The following is a 13,120-nucleotide window of genomic DNA, read 5'->3' on the forward strand; positions in this document are numbered from 1 at the left end:
TCACAGGGCATCGAAATCATCCCGGAACCCGAAAATCGTGGACTATAGCCCACGAAAACGGCCAGAAATGCTCGAAATCACGAGTTTTGATGATGCCGCTAGAGTCGTGTACCGGGGGTCACGGGGCATCAAAATCCTCCCGGGACCCGAAAACGTGGACCATAGCCCACGAAAACGGCCATAAATGCTTGAAATCACGAGTTTTAATGATGCCGCTAGATGAAGGAGATATGCCCTAGAGGCAATAATAAAGTGGTTATTATTTATATCTTTATGTTTATGATAAATGTTTATATATCATGCTATAATTGTATTAACTGAAACATTAGTACATGTGTGATATGTAGACAAACAAGAAGTCCCTAGTATGCCTCTTAAACTAGCTTGTTGATTAATGGATGATTAGTTTCATAATCATGAACATTGGATGTTATTAATAACAAGGTTATGTCATTGTATGAATGATGTAATGGACACACCCAATTAAGCGTAGCATAAGATCTCGTCATTAAGTTATTTGCTATAAGCTTTCGATACATAGTTACCTAGTCCTTATGACCATGAGATCATGTAAATCACTTATACCGGAAAGGTACTTTGATTACACCAAACACCACTGCGTAAATGGGTGGCTATAAAGGTGGGATTAAGTATCCGGAAAGTATGAGTTGAGGCATATGGATCAACAAAGGATTTGTCCATCCCGATGACGGATAGATATACTCTGGGCCCTCTCGGTGGAATGTCGTCTAATGTCTTGCAAGCATATGAATGAGTTCATAAGAGACCACATACCACGGTACGAGTAAAGAGTACTTGTCAGGAGACGAGGTTGAACAAGGTATAGAGTGATACCGAAGATCAAACCTCGAACAAGTAAAATATCGCGAGACAAAGGGAATTGGTATCGTATGTGAATGGTTCATTCGATCACTAAAGTCATTGTTGAATATGTGGGAGCCATTATGGATCTCCAGATCCCGCTATTGGTTATTGGTCGGAGTGAGTACTCAACCATGTCCGCATAGTTCTCGAACCGTAGGGTGACACACTTAAAGTTGGATGTTGAAATGGTAGCACTTGAATTATGGAATGGAGTTCGAATATTTGTTCGGAGTCCCGGATGAGATCCCGGACATCACGAGGAGTTCCGGAATGGTCCGGAGAATAAGATTCATATATAGGATGTCATTTTATGTGAAATAAAATGTCGCGGAAGGTTCTATGGAAGGTTCTAGAAGGTTCTAGAAAAGTCCGGAAGAAACCACCAAGGAAGGTGGAGTCCACAAGGGACTCCACCTCCATGGCCGGCCAGCCCTAGATGGGGTGGAGTCCCAAGTGGACTCCACCATAGGGGGCCGGCCACCCCCCCCACATGGGAGGTGGGAATCCCACCTTTGGGTGGGAGTCCTAGTTGGGCTAGGTTTCCCCCTCCTATGGAAAGTTTTGGTTTCGGGTCTTATTCGAAGACTTGGACACCAACACTTGGGATCCACCTATATAATGAGGGGCCAAGGGAGGGGGCCGGCCACCCCCAAAAGACCACAAGCTGGCCGCCCCCCTTGAGTGGCCGGCCACCCCCTCCCAAACCCTAGCCGCCCCCCTCTCCTCCATAACTCCCGCGTAGCTTTAGCGAAGCTCCGCCGGACTTCTCCACCACCACCGACACCACGCCGTCGTGCTGTCGGATTCAAGAGGAGCTACTACTTCCTCTGCCCGCTGGAACGGGGAGGTGGACGTCGTCTTCATCAACAACCGAACGTGTGACCGAGTACGGAGGTGCTGCCCGTTCGTGGCGCCGGAACCGATCGTGATCAAGATCTTCTACGCGCTTTTGCAAGCGGCAAGTGATCGTCTACCGCAGCAACAAGAGCCTCATCTTGTAGGCTTTGGAATCTCTTCAAGGGTGAGACTCGATACCCCCTCGTTGCTACCGTCTTCTAGATTGCATCTTGGCTTGGATTGCGTGTTCGCGGTAGGAAAATTTTTGTTTTCTATGCAACGTTATCCTACAGTGGTATCAGAGCCGTGTCTATGCATAGATGGTTGCACGAGTAGAACACAATGGTTTTGTGGGAGTTGATGCTCTTGTTATCTTTAGTTTGAGTACTTTGCATCTTTGTGGCATAGTGGGATGAAGCGGCCCGGACTAACTTTACATGACCGCGTTCATGAGACTTGTTCCTCGTTCGACATGCAACTTGTATTGCATAAGAGGCTTTGCGGGTGTCTGTCTCTCCTACTATAGTAAAGATTCAACTTACTCTTCTATTGAAAACATTAGTATCACCGTTGTGGTTCATGTTCGTAGGTAGATTAGATCTCTCTCGAAAACCCTAAACCACGTAAAAATATGCAAACCAAATTAGAGACGTCTAACTTGTTTTTGCAGGGTTTGGTGATGTGATATGGCCATGATATGATGATGAATATGTATGAGATGATCATTATTGTATTGTGGCAACCGGCAGGAGCCTTATGGTTGTCTTTAATTTTCATGTTGAGTAGTATTTCAAAGTAGTTGTAATAGTTGCTACATGAGGTGAACAACCATGAAGACGGCGCCATGGACCTTGACGCTACGCCGACGATGATGGAGATCATGCCCGAAGATGATGAGATCATGTCCGTGCTTTGGAGATGAAGATCAAAGGCGCAAAGACAAAAGGGCCATATCATATCACATATGAACTGCATGTGATGTTAATCCTTTTATGCATCTTATTTTGCTTAGATCGCGACGGTAGCATTATAAGATGATCCCTCACGTTAATATCAAGATAATAAAGTGTTCTCCCCTCGTATGCACCGTTGTAACAGTTCGTCGTTTCAAAGCATCTCGTGATGATCGGATGTGATAGATTCAACGATTCATATACAACGGGTGTAAGCCATGTTGCACACGCGGAATACTTGGGTTTGCTTGACGAGCCTAGCATGTACAGACATGGCCTCGGGACAACGGAAACCGAAAGGTTGAACACGAGTCATATGGATGATATGATCAACATGTTGATGTTCACCATTGAAGCTACATCATCTCACGTGATGATCGGTTTTTGGTGTAGTGAATTTGGATCGTGTACCACTTAACAACTATGAGGGATGTTGTATTAAGTGGGAGTTCATTAGTAATTAGATTAAAACATGAACTAATTATCATAAACATAGTTTGAGTAGTATTTTGAATTAATTTTGTAGTATTGGCATCCGTTTACTACTATGCGCTAGTCTTGTAATTGAGATATAAATACTGTTAAAATCTGATTAGAAACTTTACGGATTGGTACCGTATTGTTAAAGAATCAAGAATTGATTAAGTCCTATTGCAAATTTTTAGTAAACCTCACATTGTTGATTCAAAGAGATATGGTTTCAATTAGTACCTAAAGTTATCTTGTCTCCGTGAAACTTGAAGTTCAAATTTGTTTGAAAAGTAAGGAGCTGAAAATTTAGTTTTCAGAAATAATCAAGGTATGAGATATATGTGACATCTAAGACCTTATTGCAAGATGATAGAATATAATTTGGTGAGAATACATGAACTCATAAGTTTTATGGGAATGTACGAAGGTTGAAGACGCAAGGCGTCACAATCCTCCAACTATTGGGGCACTAACGTTATTCGCATATCCATGAAGTGACCATCCTTAATATGCACCGTTACTAAGACTCGTCGTTTCGAAGCATCACGTGATGATCGGGTGTGATAGATTCTACGTGTGCATAAAACGGGTGCAAGCTAGATTTGCACATGCAAATACCAAGGTTAAAAGTTTACGAGCCTAGCATGTACAGACATGGTCTCGAAAAGTCGTCATGATATGATGGATAAAATTATGAGTGAAATTGTTCATCATATTACAAAGTTACTAATAGTGAAATCTGGAACACTTGTCATATGATGATCAACTTCAAAGTAAGAACCTCAAGGTTATTGGTATTTGACCAACAAACCTAGAAGTTATTAATGTTGAAGTGTTTTTCTGAATAATGAGGAAAGCTAAAAGAGAAACTGCAAAAGATATTTTGGCAAAAAGAAAAGAAAAGACTAGAAAGTCTAGCTCAGGTGTATATAAATGATATACATGTTATGGTTGTATTCCTAGTTAAGTCACACAATGAAATTCTTGGGTATTAGTACCATATTGGTTGGTATGAAGTGTCATACAAAACAACGCAATACAAGAATACAATGGCCTAAGTGACTGACAAGGAATATGATAGGAATGCACGTCAGAAACAAAAATAAAGTGTTATTATGTTCGTCGTTGGCATTCTATCTAGCCCTTAGAATTTATAATAAAGAGCTTAATAAATTGTTATTTTGCTCTGGTCAAATAAAACAATGAGTTGTTTAAATTATGACATTACTCCATGTACGATGGATAAGTTATTATAAATCTTAATGGTGAAACACACATACATAACACTGACGCTGAAATGCCATAAGGCAAGTGATTTGAATTCCACTTATTTGTGGAACCGCCATTTAGGTCATGTTTGAAAGGAACGCATGAAGGAACTCCATGCAAATGGATTTTTGGAGTCATTTGATTTTTGAATCATTTGGCGCTTGCAAATCTTTTCTAAAGAGAATGATTAAAATACCGTTCATAGGCCAAAAGTTGAACGGGCAACTAACTTAGTGAAAAATACATGATGATGTATGTGGTTCACTGGGCATAGTTGTGTGCGGGAGATTCTTCTACTTCATGAAAACTTTCAAACAATGAATTGAGTATATATGTGGATATATTCAATAAGGAAAAGTTTGAAACATTTTGAATGGATTCAAATAAATTTCAGCATGAAGTGGAAATCATCGTAATAGAAAAGTCAAATATCTATGATTGGATCATGGTGGAAATATTTGAATTACAAGTTTTAGCGAACATCTAAGAGAGTTATGAAATTGTTCTACAACTCACGTTTCTTGGAGTATCATAGTGATGATGAAGTATCCGAGAGATGTATCCAAACCTTGTTGGATTAATGATGAGATAAAATATTACGACGCCATTATATTTTTGTGGATTATGCTTTAGTGACTACCGCTTTTACACTGAATAGAGCATCATCATGATCCGTTGAAATGACACCATACGAGTTATGGCATGGGTATGAAACCTGATAGTCTTTTCTTAAATTTTGGTATGCATAGCATAAGTAAATAAGTTTACAACCAAAATCGGATGAATGTCTTTGTTGGTTATCCCAGAGAATTGATTGGGAATTCTTCCCACTATGGAGACAAAGACAAAAGTATTTGTCAATGTTTCTTATTTCCAAGAAATTGTTTCTAGTGAAGTTTTTGAGTGGGAGGACAATATAATTTGATAAGGTTTATGAACCTGAGCATAATGATCAGAGTAGCGCAGCATCGGAATTTGTTTCGGAAGCGGCCACGACGATCATGGCTCCCATGACTACAAAGTGTTTTAGCCATGGAGATCGAAGTACATATTGAACCTTGTAGGTATGGTTTACTTTGTGATCAAATAAATGATTTGTGAACAAAGGATTGATTTTGAACAATGATAAACCAACTACAAACAAAGAAGTTATGATGGGCCCTGACTCCGTTAAAATGGCTATACGCCATGAAATCCAAGATAGATGAATACTTTATGAAAGTAAATGGATCTATGAAATTGATAGACTTGAATGAAATATCCTTGAAGAAAGCTTGACTTGTCAAAAAATTGTTTACGACAAAGTTCAAAGAGTTGAATACGATAAGATTAGATCTTCCGTAGCAATGCTTATAGTCTATGTGGATTATTCTAGTAATCACTACATATTTCTTTTATGAGATATGCTAGTAGGATGGCAAAATACACTACTTAACAGAAGTATGTATACAAGATACAACCAAGAGTTTTGCTGGTCCGTGGAATACTAGATAGCTATACAAGCTTCAATTGGATGAAGTAAGTATCACGGAGTTGGAATCTTCACCAGATGAAATAGTCAAAGAGTTTTTTGATTTCATCAGAGACGATGAAGAGGCTTGCATTTGCAAGAAATTAAGTGGGAGCGCTAAGACACATTTATAATACTTTATGTAGGTGACATATAGTTGGTTATAAATGATGTAATTATATACTTGATTAAAAGGTTTCATTGAGAATTAACTTCAATGAAAGGATATGGACTGAAACAAATTTAGTGTCAAGATCTATGAAGATAGATTGAAACACATAAATAAGTTTAAGTCAAAGTACATATGATGGATATTGAAGTAGTTCAATATAGAAATATTAAGAAAATGTTCTTGTCATGTGAAGGTTTAACAAGACTTGAGTGTATCTGACACTCAATGAGTAAAAACACATGAGTGATTATAGATCACGAATAATATGTACACAATCAGATATCATGTGCTATAAAGTGTTATGAGCATATACCAGAATGATTCATATGATGATCATTGGATGACAGTAAGAATATCCTCTAGTACTTTAGAAGAACTAAGGATATACATATATATTTTTGTATGAAGAAATGACAAACAAATCGCTGTAAGGTGTTACACCGATATTTATTTTGTCACATATCAAAATAGAATTTCAATCTCAAATTAGACTAAGTGTTGTTTTAAAGGTAGCACAATGAACTAGAAGTTGTCTATGTTAGATTTAGAAGAGTTCTAAATATTGTGATGGATTCTACAAAACGAAGGCAGAGTATGTCATTTGTTTTGACAAATGACTGAGGATGTTGAGTCAAGAAGTTCTTTGAGAACTTGGTGTAGTTTCGATAGTGTCAGAACTTTGAAGCTATATTGTATGTGACAATATTAGTGACTTATTTCAGACCGCGGAATTAAGGTTCCACCATAAGATCAAACATATTTAATGCCAACTCATTTGGAAATGAGTGATGCGTTGAGACGCAAATGAATTACAAAATACATACGTTTCTGAGCGTGTCAGATCCGTTGACTAAAAACCTCTCCCGTGAGCAATACATGATAAAGCACCATAAGGCTAAGGTGTTATATCTTTACAAATGTAAACTAGATTATTGACTCTAGTGCAAGTGGGAGACTGAAGGAGATATGCCCTAGAGGCAATAATAAAGTGGTTATTATTTATATCTTTATGTTTATGATAAATGTTTATATATCATGCTATAATTGTATTAACTGAAACATTAGTACATGTGTGATATGTAGACAAACAAGAAGTCCCTAGTATGCCTCTTAAACTAGCTTGTTGATTAATGGATGATTAGTTTCATAATCATGAACATTGGATGTTATTAATAACAAGGTTATGTCATTGTATGAATGATGTAATGGACACACCCAATTAAGCGTAGCATAAGATCTCGTCATTAAGTTATTTGCTATAAGCTTTCGATACATAGTTACCTAGTCCTTATGACCATGAGATCATGTAAATCACTTATACCGGAAAGGTACTTTGATTACACCAAACACCACTGCGTAAATGGGTGGCTATAAAGGTGGGATTAAGTATCCGGAAAGTATGAGTTGAGGCATATGGATCAACAGTGGGATTTGTCCATCCCGATGACGGATAGATATACTCTGGGCCCTCTCGGTGGAATGTCGTCTAATGTCTTGCAAGCATATGAATGAGTTCATAAGAGACCACATACCACGGTACGAGTAAAGAGTACTTGTCAGGAGACGAGGTTGAACAAGGTATAGAGTGATACCGAAGATCAAACCTCGGACAAGTAAAATATCGCGAGACAAAGGGAATTGGTATCGTATGTGAATGGTTCATTCGATCACTAAAGTCATCGTTGAATATGTGGGAGCCATTATGGATCTCTAGATCCCGCTATTGGTTATTGGTCGGAGTGAGTACTCAACCATGTCCGCATAGTTCTCGAACCATAGGGTGACACACTTAAAGTTGGATGTTGAAATGGTAGCACTTGAATTATGGAATGGAGTTCGAATATTTGTTCGGAGTCCCGGATGAGATCCCGGACATCACGAGGAGTTCCGGAATGGTCCGGAGAATAAGATTCATATATAGGATGTCATTTTATGTGAAATAAAATGTCGCGGAAGGTTCTATGGAAGGTTCTAGAAGGTTCTAGAAAAGTCCGGAAGAAACCACCAAGGAAGGTGGAGTCCACAAGGGACTCCACCTCCATGGCCGGCCAGCCCTAGATGGGGTGGAGTCCCAAGTGGACTCCACCATAGGGGGCCCGGCCACCCCCCCACATGGGAGGTGGGAATCCCACCTTTGGGTGGGAGTCCTAGTTGGGCTAGGTTTCCCCCTCCTATGGAAGGTTTTGGTTTCGGGTCTTATTCGAAGACTTGGACACCAACACTTGGGATCCACCTATATAATGAGGGGCCAAGGGAGGGGGCCGGCCACCCCCAAAAGACCACAAGCTGGCCGCCCCCCTTGAGTGGCCGGCCACCCCCTCCCAAACCCTAGCCGCCCCCCTCTCCTCCATAACTCCCGCGTAGCTTTAGCGAAGCTCCGCCGGACTTCTCCACCACCACCGACACCACGCCGTCGTGCTGTCGGATTCAAGAGGAGCTACTACTTCCGCTGCCCGCTGGAACGGGGAGGTGGACGTCGTCTTCATCAACAACCGAACGTGTGACCGAGTACGGAGGTGCTGCCCGTTCGTGGCGCCGGAACCGATCGTGATCAAGATCTTCTACGCGCTTTTGCAAGCGGCAAGTGATCGTCTACCGCAGCAACAAGAGCCTCATCTTGTAGGCTTTGGAATCTCTTCAAGGGTGAGACTCGATACCCCCTCGTTGCTACCGTCTTCTAGATTGCATCTTGGCTTGGATTGCGTGTTCGCGGTAGGAAAATTTTTGTTTTCTATGCAACGTTATCCTACACTAGAGTCATGTACCGGGGGTCACAAGGCATCGAAATCATCCCGGGACCCGAAAATCGTGGACTATAGCCCACGAAAACGGCCAGAAATGCTCGAAATCACGAGTTTTAATGATGCCACTAGAATCGTGTACCAAGGGTCACAGGGAATCGAAATCATCCCGGGACCCAAAAATCGTGGACTATAGCCCACGAAAACGGCAAGAAATGCTCGAAATCACGAGTTTTGACGATGCCGCTAGAGTCGTGTACTGGGGGTCACGGGGCATCGAAATCCTCGTGGTAACCGAAAATGTGGACTATAGCCCATGAAAACGGCCAGAAATGCTCGAAATCACGAGTTTTGACGATGCCGCTAGAGTCATGTAACGAGGGTCACGGGGCATCGAATTCCTCCCGGGACCCGAAAACATGGACTATAGCCCACGAAAATAGCCAGAAATGCTCGAAATCGCGAGTTTTGACGATGCCGCCAGAGTCGTGTACCGTGGGTCACGGGGCATCGAAATCCTCCCGGGACCCGAAAACGTGGACCATAGCCCACGAAAACGGCCATAAATGCTTGAAATCACGATTTTTAATGATGCCGCTAGAGTCATGTACCGGGGGTCACAGGGCATCGAAATCATCCCGGGACCCGAAAATCGTGGACTATAGCCCACGAAAACAGCAAGAAATGCTCGAAATCACGAGTTTTGATGATGCCGCTAGAGTCGTGTACCGGGGGTCACGGGGCATCAAAATCCTCCCGGGACCCGAAAACGTGGACCATAGCCCACGAAAACGGCCATAAATGCTTGAAATCACGAGTTTTAATGATGCCGCTAGAGTCGTGTACCGGGGGTCGCGGGGCATCGAAATCCTCCCGGGACCCGAAAACCGTGGACTATAACACGAAAACGGCCAGAAATGCTCGAAATCACGAGTTTTGACAATGCCGCTAGAGTCATGTACCAGGGGTCGCGGGGCATCAAAATCCTCCCGGGACCAGAAAACATGGACTATAGCCCACGAAAACAGCAAGAAATGCTCGAAATCGCGAGTTTTGACGATGCCGCCAGAGTCGTGTACCGTGGGTCACGGGGCATCGAAATCCTCCTGGGACCCGAAACCGTGGACTATAGCCCACGAAACGGCCAGAAATGCTTGAAATAATGAGTTTTAATGATGCCGCTAGAGTCGTGTACCGGGGGTCACAGGGCATCGAAATCCTCCCGGGACCCGAAACCGTGGACTCCGACGAAAACGGTCAGAAATGCTCGAAATCACGAGTTTTGACGATGCCGGTAGAGTCATGTACCGTGGGTCACGGGGCATCGAAATCCTCCCGGGACCCGAAAACGTGGACCATAGCCCACGAAAACGGCCATAAATGCTTGAAATCACGAGCTTTAATGATGCCGCTAGTGAAGGAGATATGCCCTAGAGGCAATAATAAAGTGATTATTATTTATATCTTTATGTTTATGATAAATGTTTATATATCATGCTATAATTGTATTAACCGAAACATTAGTACATGTGTGATATGTAGACAAACAAGAAGTCCCTAGTATGCCTCTTAAACTAGCTTGTTGATTAATGGATGATTAGTTTCATAATCATGAACATTGGATGTTATTAATAACAAGGTTATATCATTATATGAATGATGTAAATGGACACACCCAATTAAGCGTAGCATAAGATCTCGTCATTAAGTTATTTGCTATAAGCTTTCGATACATAATTACCTAGTCCTTATGACCATGAGATCATATAAATCACTTATACCGGAAAGGTACTTTGAATACACCAAACACCACTGCGTAAATGGGTGGCTATAAAGGTGGGATTAAGTATCCGGAAAGTATGAGTTGAAGCATATGGATCAACAGTGGGATTTGTCCATCCCGATGACGGATAGATATACTCTGGGCCCTCTCGGTGGAATGTCGTCTAATGTCTTGCAAGCATATGAATAAGTTCATAAGAGACCACATACCACGGTACGAGTAAAGAGTACTTGTCAGAGACGAGGTTGAACAAGGTATAGAGTGATACCGAAGATCAAACCTCGGACAAGTAAAATATCGCGAGACAAAGGGAATTAGTAATGTATGTGAATGGTTCATTCGATCACTAAATGTCATCGTTGAATATGTGGGAGCCATTATGGATCTCCAGATCCCGCTATTGGTTATTGGTCAGAGTGAGTACTCAACCATGTCCGCATAGTTCACGAACCGTAGGGTGACACACTTAAAGTTGGATGTTGAAATGGTAGTACTTGAATATGGAATGAAGTTGGAATATTTGTTCGGAGTCCCGGATGAGATCCCGGACGTCACGAGGAGTTCCGGAATGGTCCGGAGAATAAGATTCATATATAGGATGTCATTTTATGTGAAATAAAATGTCGCGGAAGGTTCTATGGAAGGTTCTAGAAGGTTCTAGAAAAGTCCGGAAGAAACCACCAAGGAAGGTGGAGTCCACATGGGACTCCACCACCATGGCCGGCCAGCCCTAGATGGGGTGGAGTCCCAAGTGAACTCCACCATAGGGGGTCGGCCACCCCCCCCACATGGGAGGTGGAAATCCCACCCTTTGGGTGGGAGTCCTAGTTGGGCTAGGTTTCACCTCTTATGGAAGGTTTTGGTTTCGGGTCTTATTCGAAGACTTGGACACCAACACTTGGGATCCACCTATATAATGAGGGGCCAAGGGAGGGGGCCGGCCACCCCAAGACCACAAGCTGGCCGCCCCCCATAGAGTGGCCGGCCACCCCTCCCAAACCCTAGCCAAGCTCCTCTCCTCCATATTGCCCGCATAGCTTAGCGAAGCTCCGCCGGACTTCTTCACCGCCACCGACACCACGCCGTCGTGCTGTCGGATTCAAGAGGAGCTACTACTTCCGCTGCCCGCTGGAACGGGGAGGTGGACATCGTCTTCATCAACAACCGAACGTGTGACCGAGTACGGAGGTGCTGCCCGTTCGTGGCGCCGGAACCGATCGTGATCAAGATCTTCTACGCGCTTTTGCAAGCGGCAAGTGAATGTCTACCGCAGCAACAAGAGCCTCCTCTTGTAGGCTTTGGAATCTCTTCAAGGGTGAGACTCGATATCCCCTCGTTGCTACCGTCTTCTAGATTGCATCTTGGCTTGGATTGCGTGTTCGCCGTAGGAAAATTTTTGTTTTCTATGCAACGTTATCCTACAGTGGTATCAGAGCCGTGTCTATGCATAGATGGTTGCACGAGTAGAAACACAATGGTTTGTGGGCGTTGATGCTTTTGTTATCTTTAGTTGAGTACTTTGCATCTTTATGGCATAGTGGGATGAAGCGGCTCGGGCTAACTTTACATGACCGCGTTCATGAGATTTGCTCCACGCTCGACATGCAACTTGTATTGCATAAGTGGCTTTGCGGGTGTCTGTCTCTCCTACTATAGTAAAGATTCAATTTACTCTTCTATCGACAACACTAGTATCACCGTTGTGGTTCATGTTCGTAGGTAGATTGGATCTTACTCGAAAACCCTAAACCACGTAAAATATGCAAACCAAATTAGAGAACGTCTAACTTGTTTTTGCAGGGTTTGGTGATGTGATATGGCCATAATGTGATGATGAATATGTATGAGATGATCATTATTGTATTGTGGCAACCGGCAGGAGCCTTATGGTTGTCTTTAAATTTCATGTTGAGTAGTATTTCAAAGTAGTTGTAATAGTTGCTACATGGAGGACAATCATGAAGACGGCGCCATTGACCTTGGTGCTTCGCCGACGATGATGGAGATCATGCCCGTTGATGATGGAGATCATGTCCGTGCTTTGGAGATGAAGATCAAAGGCGCAAAGACAAAAGGGCCATATCATATCACATATGAACTGCATGTGATGTTAATCCTTTTATGCATCTTATTTTGCTTAGATCGCGACGGTAGCATTATAAGATGATCCCTCTCACTAAAATCTCAAGATAATAAAGTGTTCATCCTTAGTAGCACCGTTGCCAAGACTTGTCGTTTCGAAGCATCTCGTGATGATCGGGTGTGATAGAATCAACAAGTGCATACAACGGGTGCAAGACAGTTTTGCACATGCGGATACTAAGGTGGCCTTGACGAGCCTAGCATGTACGTACATGGTCTCGGAACACGTGATACCGAAAGGTAGAGCATGAATCATATGATTGATATGATGAACACTTTGAATGTTCGCCATTGAAATCACACCTTGTCTCGTGATGATCGGACTTAGGTGCGGTGGATTTGGTTCGTGTGATCACT

This window comes from Lolium perenne, unplaced genomic scaffold (genome assembly GCF_019359855.2).
Source record: "Lolium perenne isolate Kyuss_39 unplaced genomic scaffold, Kyuss_2.0 unplaced33, whole genome shotgun sequence".
Taxonomy (NCBI): Eukaryota; Viridiplantae; Streptophyta; class Magnoliopsida; order Poales; family Poaceae; genus Lolium; species Lolium perenne.